The sequence below is a fragment of the Juglans regia genome, chromosome 11 (assembly GCF_001411555.2).
Source record: "Juglans regia cultivar Chandler chromosome 11, Walnut 2.0, whole genome shotgun sequence".
NCBI classification, from domain to species: Eukaryota; Viridiplantae; Streptophyta; class Magnoliopsida; order Fagales; family Juglandaceae; genus Juglans; species Juglans regia.
Window position 1 is genome coordinate 9,536,722 of NC_049911.1, and position 16,725 is coordinate 9,553,446.

A 16,725-nucleotide genomic window follows, 5' to 3' on the forward strand; every position below is an offset into this window, starting at 1 on the left:
AAAAGCCAGAGTAGCATCTCGACGATCTTCGGGAAGCCTTTTTAGTGCTTAGAAAGTATGAGATGAAGCTCAACCCGTTGAAGTGTGCCTTCAATGTCGAGTCAGGGAAGTTCTTGGGATTCATGGTCTCGGAACACTTCATCAAGGCCAAACCCTAGAAGGTCAAGGCAGTCATAGATATGCCACCGTCATGGATGATCAATGAGGTCCAGAGGTTGGCAAGGGGAGTGGCCACGCTGAGCCATTTTATCGTAAGGTTGATCGACTGCTGCCTTCCCTTCTTCAAGGTCCTTAGGAAGGCACGAGAGTAGGACGATGAGTGCAACCAAGCATTCGATGAACTCAAGAAGCATTTGGCCCACCCACCATTTCTCAGCCAAACTAGTCCAGGGGAAGACTTGACTGTATACTTGGCAGTGACCCCGAACGTCATGTCTATCGTCCTAATCTGCACTGAGGGGGGAGATCAGTGACCCATCTACTACACGAGCCGCACTTTTTGAGGAGCCAAGGCCAGGTACCCTTAGACGAAAATGCTGGCATTCGCGTTGGTCATTGCTGCAAGGTTACTAAAGCCATATTGCCAAGCTCATCCGATGAAGGTACTCACCTACGTCCCCTTCAGGAAGATACTGTAGAAGCTCGACGTGTCCAACTGGATAACTAACTGGCTGATCGAGTTGAGAAAGTTCGACATCGAGTACCTCCCCTGAATAGTGATCAAAGTGCAAGTCTTGGCAGACTTCATGACCGAGTTCTTAACTTCCCTGAAGAGATAACCGTTGCACCCCAAGGCAAGCTTTGGCAAGTCTACGTTGACGACTAGTCCTGCTGGGCTGGGGGGTTGTAGGGGTGCACATAGTCACGGAGTCCGGAGAACAACTTAATTATGCGATCAAACTCAATTTCAAAACCACCAATAATGAGGCTGAGTACGAGGCGCTACTGGCAGAAATGACGGTGGTCAGGTCGTTAGAAGCTTCCAAGGTCAAAGAAAGAGCCGACTTTCAAGTGGTGGTTGGTCAATTCATGGGACAATTTGCCACTAAAGGGGAAAACCTGAAAATTTACCTCCAGCAAGTAGGATAGGAGTGTGACTTCTTCAGATATTTGTACATCCAGCAGATCCCGATGGGAGAAAACCACAAGGCAGACTGTTTGGCAAAGGTCGCCTCAAGTCAAAAGGAGGCACCCCTCTCGAATCACACTATGGCCCCGAACGGTAGACACAGTAGCCATTGGAATCAGTGTGTCCACAGTCTTGTCATCACAGACTCGAATGGGCTGGAAGCAAGAAAAATTAGGAACAGAGCAGGATGCTTCACGTTGGTGGAAGGGGTCCTATATAGGGGAGGTTTTTCCAAGCCCCTCATGATATTCTTCTCGCCTGAGGAAGCCCAGCATGTGCTGACCGAGATACATAAAGGAATATGTGGGAACCATTTGGGAGGGAGAGTGCTGGCTGGCAGGTGACGCGCGCGGGGTACTACTGGCCCAACTCCCTCCAGGACAGAGAGGACTTCACGAAGAAATGCTCTAAGTGCCAAGAGCATGCGCCGATCCCCCACTACCCACAAGAAGAGTTGACCTCCATTGTCTCCCATGGCCCTTTGCACAATGGGGGCTCGACCTCATTAGCTCTTTTCCCGGGGGCAAGGGAGGAGTGAAGTTCGTAGTGGTGGCGGTCGACTACTTCAAGAAATAGGTGGAAGCAGAAGCACTGGCAACAATCACTGCCGGGCCATCACGAGATTCCTTTGGAAATCCAAAGTCTGCCGATTCAGGATCCCTCAAGGCTTCATATCGAATAACGGCAGGCAGTTCGACTACTCCCATTCTTGGGAATGGTGGGCAGAACTCAGGATTAAGACCAAGTACTCGTCTCCAAGGCACCTAGAAGCAAACTGACAAGTGGAAGCCACCAACAAGACGCTACTGAACATTCTAAAGAAATTGCTGAGAGATCAAAAAGGTAGATGGGCCAAAGAGCTCTCCAATGTGCTATGGGCCTACCAAACGTCCATCAAAACCCCCAAGGGAGAAACGCCTTTTGGCGCGAACTACCCTTCAGTTTATGAGACTGAAGCTGTGGTGCCAGTAGAGGTGGGATTGTTTAGATATCAGATCCAGCACTTCAACCCAAATCGCAACATCGAATGACTAAAAGAGAACCTATACCTCCTGGAAGAGAGACAGGAAGAGGTAGCAAGTTGGACAGTGAGCATTAAGCAGAAGGTCGAACGGTACTTCAACAAGCGGGTCCAACCCTTAGGATTCAAGGTACAAGGTAGGAGACATGTTCCTAAAGCAAATGGGCTTCACCGCCCAGGAAAAGGGAAAGCTTGGACCCCTATGGGAGAGGCCCTTTGTAGTAATGACTAGTGGAAGACTCGGTCCATACAGACTGAAGGACCAGGAAGGTCGCGAACTACCCCATCCATGGAATGCCTGGAAGAAGTATTTTATTTAAAAACCATGGGTTAGCCCGATTATGTAATCAGAAACTTATGAATAAAAGTGTGATTTCGCCTCCATTCGCCTTTATCTAAAAGTACTATACAAACCCAATCCCTTGACTAGCCGCGATGCATTGGCTAATGGTCAGAGCTTCTCGAGTTTTGCCCCTTCACAGCCAGTCGGACACAAGTCTCTTGACTTGCCGACCATCGTGTTACACTGGTAGTGATACATTGGCTAAGGACCAGAGTCTCTCGAGCTTTGCCCCTTCACAACCAGTCGAACCAAGTCCTTTGACTTGCTGACCTTCATGCCACAAGCCTAGTCCCTTGACTGGACGCGATGCATTAGCTAAAGGCCATAGCCTCCCGACCTCTGCCCCTTCACAGCCAGTCGAACACAAGTCCATTAACTTGTCGACCTTCGTGCTACACTCGTAGTGATGTATTGGCTAAGGGCCAGAGCCATTGACTGGGCATTGCTTAGACAGTCAGGAAAGTTTGCTAGTTCATGCACATGCCAACCACAGATCATTGGATTGCAGTAAAATGGATTTTAGGGTATCTTCGGCAAACTACTCATCATGGTCTCTTGCTTCAACAGACCACTTTTGTAACTCTTCAAGCCTTGATAGACTCTGATTGAGTTGGATGTCCAGATGATTGATAAGTGTTATTTTTATGTGATTTTTATTCACTCTTTTATTTATGAAAAGTGTCATTTTCCCTTCAATACTATTGATTTTATTTTATTTCTGCATATTTTTATTTCTTTTATTGGATTTGAAGGTATGAAAAGATTTGGTGCAAAATAAGAGTATTTTGGTACAAAATAAGAGACTACAAATCCAGATTGATGAGAGGTAGTGAGATCTGAAGAGAGCCGATGAGATTCGGGCGAGGAGCCTTATCTCGTGGGCAGCAAAGAGATTTCTCTTGCCCAAAGGAGAGAAGACTTACCTCTTAGTAGGTGCGGAGACTTGCGACCAGAAGGCGCGAAAACTTGGCGACAAGGCTTTAGGTGGTTAGATTGAGTGACCAGTCTAAATGACCAACTTAAAAGACCAACCTAAATGACATCGTGGGCAACAACTAGAAAAGGCGAGATGAGTCTTACATTCCGATCGGGAGTCTTTCCACTCGGTAGGCGAGGAGAGCGTCCTGTGGTCTTTATGACCTCCACGCCCGTTCATTTGTGACCTCCATGCCCATTTATTTGTGACCTCCATGCCAGTTTTATTCAGTGCACACGGCATCTACACGGTTGGATGGTTCCTCTCGACTGGGATCAATCTACTGCTAACCACCAAATCTGAGCTCCGCAATCAATCTGTTGGCGACCAAATCCTCCCGAACCTCGCAATTCAAGCCGCATATCACTAAATCTTCCATTTTAGATAATCTCGTTATTCTTGGGATAATTCCTTTTATGTTAATATTTATTTTTAGAAAATATTTTCCAGATCTTTAAGCAAGATTTTAGCCGCAGTTATCTTGTTTCCAGATTTGAATTTTGATATCTATTTAATCCCGACTTGCGGGATTAATAAGGAGTTGAGAGTTTTTATGTTTTAGAGTCTGAGTTTAGAGTTTCAGAATTTATTTTTTAAGTGTTCTTTCGAGAAGGCGGAACAGGAGGGCAGAGGCGAGAGCCGCATGTTTCATCAATCGACTTCAATGAAGAATACCAATTTTATTCTTTTTCCTTTTAATTTCATTATGAGCTAATTCTATTTTCTAGAGTTTTGATGTAGTCTAACATTGAACACACAGTTTATATTTCAAGATATTTTATTTTCAATATTTCCATGATTAAGTGTTTATTCCTTATTCTTAATGTTTACAATTTTCTAGTTAACTATTGTTCGATGTTTTAGATTGTAATGAGACCAAGAAGTGATTTGTGATTAAAGTTTTATGATTAAATACCATTAGTTGAGTGAAAGCAAAGATGCTTTACCGCGACAAGTGTGATTTGATAGAAAAATCAAAAAAACTTAATGAGTCTCCAATTAGTTAAATTCACCTAGAGATATGAAGTTATTAGTTGGAGATATTTTTGGTATTGTTCAAGAGAAAATATTGAACAGTTAAGAAATTTTTATCATCAACTTGGGATAATTATAATTCTATAACAAGGAAGAATAAATTGTGTGAGATTTGATAGGTGAAGTCAAATGCTCTAGATATATTCTTATTATTTTTAAAATTTTAATTTTAATGTTCTTTCTTTTCTTCAGTTTAATTTAGATAAACCATTCTTCAAATTCTGGTTTTCCAAATAGTAATTAATTTAGTCAGTTTCAATACTCAATAGCATAATTATTCCTTGTGGGTTTGATATCCGTTTTCTTTAAAATACTTTACTACTTGTTACGATTATGTGCACTTGCAGATATATTTTTATGAGAACAATGATCACTGATCAACAACTTGTTGTTGCATCTTCTTCGGATCTAATATCTTCTCGTGGAATTCACGCAAGCAGAAGACTATATCTAGGTCCAACACAGAGGCCAAATACCGAGCAATTGCCAACACAACTACTGAGATCATTTGGGTCAAATCGCTATCATCCAAATTGGGCATTATCATTTCTCAGCCACCAAGCCTATGGAGTGATAACATTGGTGCTACTTATCTAACAGCAAATCCTCTTTTCCACTCATGCACCAAACATATATCTATTAGTTATCACTTTGTCAGGGACGAGATTGCTTCCAAAGATCTTAAAATGTTAATTTCTTATCTTCCAAAGATTAATTGGCAAGTGTACCCACCAAGCCTCTACCTTCTGCTCGTTTCTCATTATTACATGACAGCCTTAATGTTTGCTAGTTCCATTCAAATTGTGGGGCCATATGGAGATGGAAACTGATTAACCCAAGACTCGATTAAAACCTCCAAAAGATAATGCACCAATAATTCAAACTCAAAGTGATCAACTCAAGACTTAGCCAACATCTCTAGAAGATAATGCACCTACAGTTCAAACTCAAAATAATCATGTAGAACTAAGAGATAAAGATAAGAATAGATAGTATTTGCTAAATTTGAAAGATAAGAATAGATAGTATTTGTCTGAATTTGAAATGTTGTAATTGATGTAACAGACACTATAATTATCTTTAGAAATATACCCTGCTTCCATAGGAAAGTCATGGGATGTATTTTCAGAAATCATTCAATCTCAAATACTTCCAACCCCCTCCTCTTTGTATCTTCATCCTTCACCGCCCTAACCTAGTTGATTATTGTGACGCATGGGTAGGATAAGATCCTCCTTTCGAAGGTTGTTTTGTTTCCCTAATTATGTTGTCAAGACATCTTTGGTTTTGTCAATGGTTTAATACCATCTCCTCCAAAATCCATTTCCTCTTCTAAATCTAAAAATAGTGAAATATCAACCATTCATAATTTGGATTATGATCTCTGGATTCAACAAAATCAAGCTTTCCTCAAACCCTAATCTCATTTCTTACCAAACGAGTGCTTGCCCTAATGTTTGGATACTCAACCTCTAGAGAGGTCTAGCTTGTTCTTGAGGAGGTTTATAAGTCTCAATCATGAGTCTGAATACTTCAAGCATGCAACTCGCAACCTTTCAAAAAGAAAATTCCATTGTGAGAAAATCCCTTCATTGAAGACGAAGTTATCTCTTTTCTTCTTGTAGATCTATATAAAGGAAATCCAAATGGTAGAAAAAAAACAGGAGAACCATGTTAAGACCAGGATGTCATGCCCCTACAACTTATAAACAATGTGAATTTTTACTTTTTTTAGTGTAACAAATGTGAGAATTAATTTGATGGTGTGATGCCCCCTTTACAGAGTTTCCATGGCCAACCATTGTTTTTAGCCCAAAGGATAAGCTTCTTGAAGAAGACATGAAAAAAGGCTAGACAGTGACTTCGCTTGACAACTGCTCCAGTGAATTTTACACAAAAGGTTTGCTCGACTATCAGCTCGTCATTGGCTTGAGTGGGACTAAGACAAAGAATTCACCAACCTATCGCTTGACTCTATGCTTGAGCGAATATTATACAGAATGTTTGCGCAATTCATTGCCCACTACTTGCTCGTGCATACATTATACAGTAAGTTCGCTTCATGCACAGGGGACATTGGCTTGAGCAAACTATTATGGTTTCAAGAAGATAAGTTAGTTTTGGATTCTCTGTTAGCACCACAATAACCCTAGGTATATAAACTTTATTTCTCACAAACCTTAGGGTTAATTATGAGGTCGAGGCCGCTATTGTTCATCATTTTTTTAGAGAGAACCTTCAAAGACCTATTGTTCCATTAAAGTACATTCTATCTGGATATACATACCTCCTTCACTTTGTATCGATGGTTGATGATTGTTGAGTCAATTGGTGTGTACACTCTCATTGGTCAAAAGTGTTTCCAGAGTTGTCAAGGGTGCAGAGATCGAGTTGGAGCTTTTGGAGAAATTACATAAAAGCTGGAAGTCAGAAACTACTATGGTGCAGAGATCAACTGGGTCACTCGTGTTGTTGCAAGTCAGATTTAGTTACTTCAAAGGACTTGTAAGTGTGTATAAATTGATTGTAACAAACTTAATTTCTATATTAGATTTTTGTTGGTAACTTACATCTTCAGTATTTTAAATTTTGAAAGTGCTCTTCAAATGAATTTCCACTTTTGTTACCAAAATTGATGTGTTGATTGTCTCATGTGGTCTGATTGATTGAGTTGAGTCTTAATTTATATTATCTAATAAATTTGGAAAACACATATTTAACCCCATCTAGGTATATTTGGGATTTCAACCACTGCTTTTTCTGTTGGTATCAGACCAGAGTTCACTCCACTAGGATTTAGTTCTTGAGTATGATCTTGCATTAGATGGTTAAGATGGATAGGTCCCAACTATTTTGCCACCTCCTCACTTTAATTACATCAATTATGCCTATTGGAAAGTTTGAATAAGAAATTTCCTGAAGATAATAGATGATGAGTGTGACTAAATGTTGCAAAAGGGTGGAAATCGCCTGTCATGAGTGTTGATGGGGTTGACGTTCTAAAGAATACTGAAAATTGGATTGGAGATGAATTACCTAAATGTAATTGGAATAGTAAAGGTCTAATTAATTGTGATTGTATAGCCCAAAGGAGTTCAAACAAATCTCCACGTATGAGTTGGGTAAAGAGGCATGTAATATACTAGGGGTCACCAATGAGGGTAGTAGGGTTGTTAAAAACTCTAAGCTACGAGTTCTGACTGTTTGCTTTGAGAATTCCTGAAAATAGGGTAGTAAGAAAAGTATTAAGATCTTTAATAGAGAGAAAGTCTCGTTCGTTTTCGCATATGAGATGAGATGAAAATTGAATAAAATATTATTAAAATATATATTTTTAATATTATTTTTGTTTTGGGTTTTGAAAATTTTGAATCGTTTATTTTAATTTGCGTGAAAATCTGATAAAATTGTAATGATTAAATGAGATGATATGAGTTGAGAAGTATTGTAAAAATAAACGAGGTCGGTCCCAAGATCATAGCAACAGAAGAGAGCATTGACTTGTACAATATAAGAGTTGAATAGTAGGTAGAATCCACTCAAACCTATGAACACACTTTGCTCCAACCAAAGAAAAATAGGTCTATCTATTACTCTTAAAACTGTCAGCGAAGAGTCTAGTGAATTATCTAAGGGATGATGCAATGAATGATAAGGACGTAGCCCTTTTTTTAGAAAGTTCAAGAAAATTTTCACATCTAGAAAAGATAATAAAAGAATAAGAGTGCATTTCAGAAGGCTAAGGAAACTCTAGTTAACTAGTAGAGAGAATAGCTTTAAGAAAGACACAAGAATCTCGAAGGATAAGGTATACCTTTGGGTACTATACAATGTCGTGGGTGTCATGGCTTTGAGTGCAATCGCATTGAGTGCGCCAATTAAAAGAGAACCAAAGGAAAAGAAATAAATGCTTCCTTGAGTGACAACGAGTCTGTAATACGCAAGCCCTGAAATTCAAGCCCACGATCGTATCCAATTTCAACCACTAGGCTTACATTTTAGAGTTTCGTCGCATTAAAATTTCGTAAGCTGCTGCCTTCTTTCTTTCTTCTTTTTTTTTTTTAAAAACCATGCAAATATTTTTTCGTCCCTCATCAAACCTTGGGTTTCAGTTTCACAACCACCCACATCACACGACCTCCCCACTGGTAGATCATGTTGTTTTGTACTGAAACCCATGCACTGTGCGTCCACCCCTTACCTCCGTAAATCCACACCAACAACAACCACCAACGAGCCCTCCAAGGGACACCACCATGCACGGCAGTATCCTCCCAAGCCTTCCAATTTCTTTCCCTTAGACCACGCACGGCCACCTACAACCTTCAGCCCACCTCTAGTGCTCGGATCTGCAACAGGCCACTGCACCTCCTAACACCACCACTGATGGCACCCAGCCCCACCATAGGGTCGTGTTCCACTCCACTTATCGTAACCCTCTTTCCCACTGTAAACCACCTCAACATCCTCCTCACCGCTACCATCACACACCACCGCTGCGCAAACAGCCGAAAACCATTGAAAGAAAACTCCACCGCTGCATGTCTTACACATCACGGCGTTACAACACCCATAACTTGGAAGCCTCTGTTTTAAGCTAGAAAACAGAGCAAGTTTTGTGCTCTGCACCTCTGCCATCAACGATGCAAGTTGCAAGCCACTTGCCACCCGTTTAGCGTGGCTCAGCCGTGAGACGTTTTCCCACAGCCTTGCACCAACCACTGTCAGTAACCAACTCAAAGTAGCAAGACTATCCTTTATTGGAGTAAACCTAACCATGGAAAAGCTTCACCATACGCCACTACCTTGCACCACCCCGAACCACCATACCCAACCCCGTGTTGTCGCGAGCCACCATCACATGGCATCTCCATCCCTTTCGATTGCCCATTGTCGGTTTGGCCCTCTTTCTCTCTTTCCCTTACTGTCCGTTTCTCTCACGGTGCTGATCTCTCCCTCTCTCCCACCACTCACTCACTCTCGCTCACCACTCTCTATCTCTATCTCTCAGTGCTCCACCTGCGACATCCGCCCAGCCCTGCTGTTGCGTCCCACCTTCCTCCTCGGTAAGCATGGCCACTGTTACATGTTTGTAAATCCCAGTTTTTGTTTTCAAAGAGCCATGTAGGTAGGGGTGTCAAATCGTGTTAACGGGTCGTGTTCGTGTCGTGTCAGAGTATATACATTACAGTTAATGGGTCAACACAAACACGACCCGTTAAGGGTTTCGTGTCAAAATTCTAAACACGAACAAGACACGGTTTGATAACGAGTTGACACGACACGACCCGTTATGACACATTAGGTCAAATAAATTGACACGACACGATCCGACCCGTTTCAACCCGTTTACATTAATGGATTGAACTGACACGATATGACACGATCCGACACGACCCGTTTTATCCCATTATAAATTTTAAATATAAATAATATCTAAAAAAAAACTACAAGTCTAAAGACTAAAATTACAATCCAAACAAATATCCACACACATTGTAACAATATATTAAAATTACATCTCAAATATGATAAACAAAACACACATAGTAAATATATTAATATTACAATCCCAAATATAATAAAAATTAAAAACACAAATCTAAACAAATCTAGAAGATGAAGAATGAGGTGGAGCGTCCTCCAAGCCCATGCCCTTGTTGTTCTCCAACTCCATTACATCTTCAGTTAACTCGTCCAATTTAACTTCTTCTTGTATTTCTATTAAAAAAAAAGACATCAGTAAAGTTTTATATTATTGAAAAATTACAGTCATTTATTTAATAAAATACTATAATATTACCTTGCTCTTCACCATATAACCAATCTCTAGTGCAAACTAATGCTTCAACAATATCTGCTTTTAGTGCACTTCTAAACTGATCAATGATACGCCCACCAACACTAAAAGTAGATTCAAATGCAACTGTAGAAACTGGAACACTCAAAATGTCACGAGCCATACGAGCAAGATCGGGATAACGAAATTCATTTCCTTTCCAAAAGGAAAGAATATCAATCTTTGCATTTCTTTCTGCCCTAGGTTCATCCAAGTAAAGATCCAATTGACTTTTTTTCATATAGCTAGAAAGTTCATCAAGTCTAAATGTGTCAAATTCCTGTATACAAAAAACAAATAAAAATATTTTCAAACCAATATGTGATATGAAACAACAATATAATATATAATCATTAAACAAAAAAGATTATTTGATATTACCTCCAATAAAAAATTATCATATGAAGACTGACTTTCCTCTCTAATAACAGTGCTATCAGAAGTCGTGGTAGAACATGTCGTTGTAGGAGCACTAGAAGAACCATATTCCATGAAAAGAGATGACATTTTGCTCCGAACATTCATATACTCTATAGAACATTCTCCATAAAGCTTTGTATAAGAAAAATCAACAAAATTAAGCTTGTATCGAGGATCCAATATAACTGCTATAGCCAACAACACATTGAACTCGGACCAATATTTCTCAAACTTAGCAAGCATTTTACAACACATTCTCTTCATGTAGTCATCTTCACCCTCAGAGTGCCTCTTTAATGTAAAATAAATCGAAAACACTGATGAAAAGTAGAGATTGGCTGTAGGGTATTTAATCCCAGAAAAATTACAGGTGTCTCTATAAAAAACTCTCAATAAATCGTTAATCTTCTGTACTCGTTCCCACTCAGATATTGATGGACAATTCTTAAAATTGGAATCAGTCAACTCCAAATGAGTAAAGGCACGGCGATAGAAAAGAGCACTCTCAAGCATAAGATAAGTAGAATTCCATCTAGTGGGGACATCCTGTCTCAACCCTTTCTTGCTATCCAAAGACATTTGATTTGTTGAATCCATAAATTTTACTTTCCTTGTTTGTGATCCTTTGACATACTTGATACTTTCACGAACTTTTTGGATAGCAACATCAATCTCTTTTAATCCATCTTGTACTACCAAATTCAGAATATGGGCACAACAACGAAGATGAAAGAACTCACCATCACAAAGAAGAGCTTTCTTAATGTTCAATTGAGTTTTTAACAACTCCACTGAAACATCATTAGAAAAAGCATTGTCTAAAGTCAATGAAAAAATCTTGTGTTGAATTCCCCACTCACATAGCAAATTATAAATTTTTTCAGACAAAGATATTCCATTATGTGGTGGTGGCATAAAAGAAAAGTTCAAAACTCTTTTCTGCAGAACCCAATTCTTATCCAGAAAATGTGCTGTAATGCACATATAACCATCAGTGGTTATAGAAGTCCATAAGTCAGATGTTAGACTAATTCTACCAGGAGAATCATTTAACATGCATTTAATCCTTTTTTTTTCTCGATGATACATCTTAACCAAATCAGCTTTGGCAGTATTCCTAGAAATAATTGGAACATCTGGACGTAAATATTGTAATAAAGATCTCACCCCCGAATATTCAACAAACCGAAAAGGCAATTCATGCTTCACAATAGCAGATACCAAAATTTCTCTATATTGTTCAGTGTCAAATTTATGAGCGCTTACCGAAATATTTTCACTATTTTGTGATAACATCATCTGACCAATATCTCGTGAACTTCTCCTAGGGCATGTCTCAATGTGACGCCTCATATTGTCGGTTCCATATTTGCTTGCTGCCATATAAATAACTCCACACATCTTACACTTGGCTCGTGGTTTGCCATCATTGTTCTCAGAATCAGGAACCATTTCAAAAAAAGCCCACACGTTTGACCGCTTCCTTCTTTTTGTTTTAACTTCCTCATTTTGAATACTTTCTGAGTCAAACGAGTCCAAATCAATCATCTCATCATTTTCACTTGCTACTGAACTCATCTGACAACAAACAACAAGAACAAATGTAAGAGTATGACATTAATTGTAGGGGACCAATTTACGCGTAAAAAACGAAAGCAGCAATCGTGTAGATTATTTGCCCGATTTTATAATTAATTACAAAATTTATTACGAGATTGATATATATATATATATATATATCTTCTATAATTCTTGATTAAGATCATCTAGAATATGCCCGATTGAGTAGGAGAAAGATAGACTCGTAATACAATCGTGTAGATTACATTTCAAGAGACATTGGGTAAAATAAAATAAATGAACTCTTTAACTGAATTTATTAGAGTTTTAGTTGAGTTAATTTTTGTATTTTAATTTTTTTTTCTTGTTTTATTTTTCTCCACTTTGGGATGACATACACACCAAATTTATTAAATTTTCTCCGCCATCTATTCATGTAGCAATATATAATCATCTATTCTTGGATCCAAATTTAATAATTTATTCTTGTTAGGAAGAATTCTCCGTCATCTCAACAAACCACAATTAAACCTTTCCCTCAATTAAACCGGCCAGTGAAATAATTATTCATGATCTGCGCTTAATCCCAAATACAATTACATACAGAAGAACATTACGATTTTACATACAGAAGAAATAAAAAATTCAATCGGGAATCATGGTGTTACGGGCCTATTTGGATGCCGAGAAAATCTATATAACAACTGTACAATTACATACAGAAGAACAACACGATTTTACATTCAAAAGAAGCATAAATAATTCAATCGCTCATAATGGGTGTTACGGGCCTGTTTGGATGCCGAGAAAAAGTATAGAACAACTGGAATCACGGGTTACCCCAGTTTGGATGCCGAGAAAAACAATAGAAAGTTTGTACAACAGATTTAACAACTCGAAAATCACATTTTCTTACAGTGGAAGGCGCGGCGTGGGCGACGGGCGTGGGCGACGGGGCGCTGGCGGCGGCAAATGCGAATCCGTGGTTGAAATCTTTGTGGGCGACTCGGCGTCACCGTGAAACTAGAGGCCAGAGGGGGGCGGCGTCACCGTGAGGCGCGAAGACTGAAACAAACTGGAGTGGAGGGCCTGGAGGCGACGCGACGTCACCGTGAAGATGAGTGGAGCGGCGAGCCAGGAGGGCGGCATCGTCGTCGCGAGGACTGAGGAGCCGAGGAGTTCGACGGTTCGACCTTCAGATCGCGTTTCTGAAGAAGGCAGAACGACGAAGTCACGAAAGTGAAACACTGAAACCAGAAAGTTCGGAACAGGGGGGGCGGCTGAATGAATCGGGCTGATAGTTAGGGTTTTTTTTTTAATTAGTTTGTATACTTTTAGTTACAGCCTTTAGGTTATAAGGGTAATTTTAACTTTCTTAACGGGTCATAACGGGTTGACCCGTTAGTGACCCGTTAAGGTATCGTGTCTTAACGGGTCAACCCGTTTTGACCCGAACCCGTTAAGCCTAAACCCTAACCCGCTTTTATCGTGTCGTGTTCGTGTTGGGTTAACGGGTCGTGTCACATATTGCCACCCCTACATGTAGGTTATGTTTTCTTTTTCTTTCCCAAAATGCCCTTGAATGGGTGCTTATTGAACATGTTTTTTTTATAAACCTGCTGTCCGTTGGATTGGTTTGTAGTATAAGTTTTTAAATAAAATCTTTGCCCTCATTCTTTAATCAGTTTTGTTATAATGAATCTTTAAACCAGATTTGTGTTTTGTGGCATAGTTGAGTTTATTACTAATATTATTTTACAGTTTTAGAAAATGTCTTAGAATTTAATAGCTTAGTCAGAGCATTTTCAATGGTTATTGTTGGATTTGGAGAAGTAATGGTATTTCAGGATTATAGGTTTTGAGAAATTAAAATAGGTTATTTTAGCATCTAAGGCTTAAATATTGAAATACATGTTCGATTGGAAATTTATGGAAATTACATGATTATTTTATAAGTGACGAGTAATTCTTGTTCGGCATTATTGAAGAAAATTGCTGAAAAGCTAACAAGTCTAGGTAAGCGGGGTTCATGTACTAGTTTTGCATTAAAAATAAAATAAAATGAGGTTGACTTTGAAAATAAGCATGTTTATTTTTTAAAAGAAATATGAAAACGACCTCAGATGTTTATTCTACATATGCATAAATTCTATATAATAGAAAGTATTTTTTGTCATACCTAGTGTAGACATGAGCTGATTTTGTGCATTCTGTTTCTGAATTATGCAAAAAGAGCGAATATGAAAATTTAAAAGTTTTTGCTATGAATAAATGAAGATGTTTTGTATTCTGTTTATTTCGAACATGTGAAATGATCTGAAACTATTCAATATTTTGTTTTGATATGATGTGTCATCGAAAAACCTTGGCATGAAGTTCTGATTCTATATCTGAATGTGATATGATTCTGATGATGTTTCGTTCAGTTTCTGTTAAGGCCCAACCACAGGTATAATGGTGGTTTATAACCCTACCACGAAAGTGAAACATGGTATATGGCCCTGCCACGGGTATAATGGTGGTTTATAATCCTACCACGAAGGTGAAATATGGTATACGGCCCAGCTACGGGTATAATGGTGGTTTATAATCCTACCAAGGGGGTCAAACATGGTACACGGCCCAAATTTATTGTGTTATGATGAGTTGACGTTTTGAAAAATTGGTTATATTGAGGAAATTAGTTGAATTGAAATTTCTATATGATATTGGGAATTTGGGGTCTATATTTATAGAGTTTAAGGGATAGGAAGTAACTCTCTAACCCGTTCGGGACTGGGGCGTTACAGAGTCCGAGTCAAGTGACTCTATTGAGAACTCTTGTAACATACAGACCTAAATAATTAGGATAGCAAAATAATTTTAGTCTATTTATTATTTTTTTATATTACCCTAAACATTTTTAATTTAGAATAGTATTATTATGATTATTATTTCATTTATTAAAGGATAAACGTAGTTAAAATCTCCAGTTTCAAATTTTCCTCATTTTAAAATCATCAGTTTAGTTGTAGTACTACATTTTGAATCCTAATCCACTAATCGAGTTCCCTTTAAAATTGACTGCCAACTTTTATCTAAAACTCTCCCATTTCTTAAGATCTTAGCCACCCAACAACTATTGTCTTAGAAAAAATAGCTTCCTTATACAACTTTATCAAGTCTGTTCTTATAGCTTTTGTATACAGTTTCAACATAAGATTCTCACAAGCTCACCACTTCCTTCATTCTCCCTCTCTTCTCGGTTGATCACTAACTGAGTCTTCATCCTAAGGAATTTGGTGACTGAACTTGACGACTTGAACACGTCGAAATATTCTCCTATCTATAATATCTTCTGTAAGGCCTAGTTTTTCTTTTCTTTTCTTTAATTTTTCCTTTTTATTTGTGAGGGCCGGTTCGTGCTTGAGGGCCCAGCCCTTTTCCTTGGAGGTGTGCGAACGGCGCCGTTTTGGGGGTAAGTACCTTCTTCCTCAACTTCTTCCCCCCCCCCTGGATTCTTTCTCCCCCCCTTTTCTCTCTTTCGGTTTCTGGTTTCTCCTGCATCCCTCTCTCCCACGTTACTCACTTCTTTTTGTTTTCAATTTTTTTTCTTGTCGTTGGTTCTGTTTTTGGTGGTTCTGAATCTCATGCCCTTTAATTTCCTCCATTTTTCTTTTCCCTCAAATTCGGTTTCTCACCCTGTTGCATTCCACCATTTCTGCATATTAACGTGTCCCTCTCCCTCTCGTGTATCTCTGTTTTCCGTAGTTGGATTTTCCCTCTTCAGACGCGGCTCTTCCTCTTCCACTTGGTATTTGTTTTCCTGCCTACAACTATCTCCTTCTCCCTCTCTTTTATTCTGCAATTAAGACCCTGAATTACATTCTCTCAGTCGACCCTCTCTTCCTCATTACTGCAGATCTTGTTGTTGCCTTGTGGTTTGGGTATTGCGTTTTGTGGGTCCTCGGGTTTGTTTTCGTGTAACCATTGAAGCCGCTACTGGAGATTTTAGTTTCCACGGGTAGGCTATTTTCGTTCTCGGTCTCTTTCGCACGCCACACACATATTCTGAGTATATTCTCTCTTTTCCAGTTCTCACACTCACTCACCTGCGTGATGTTCTAGCTAATTTCTAGTGCTACGTTGTTAGGTGGAAAACAAATATTTGACTGGTTGTCGAGAGCTACTTCAGTGGTCCCGCATTTTGGTGGTTTTTCATTCGGTGCGCCTTGTGTTTGTTGTAGTGCTGTGAGTTCGAAGTTTTACTCTGTTTCACATAAACATTAAGCCTTCATCGTAAGTTTTTCACTTTGTTGTGTATTTTAAAAATTTTGGTTTGTTGGTTTGGTGTTTTATAAATAATTATAAGGGAGTTTGTTGGGTGCCGATTAACATCTAGAAGTGTTGGGATTTTTCTGTT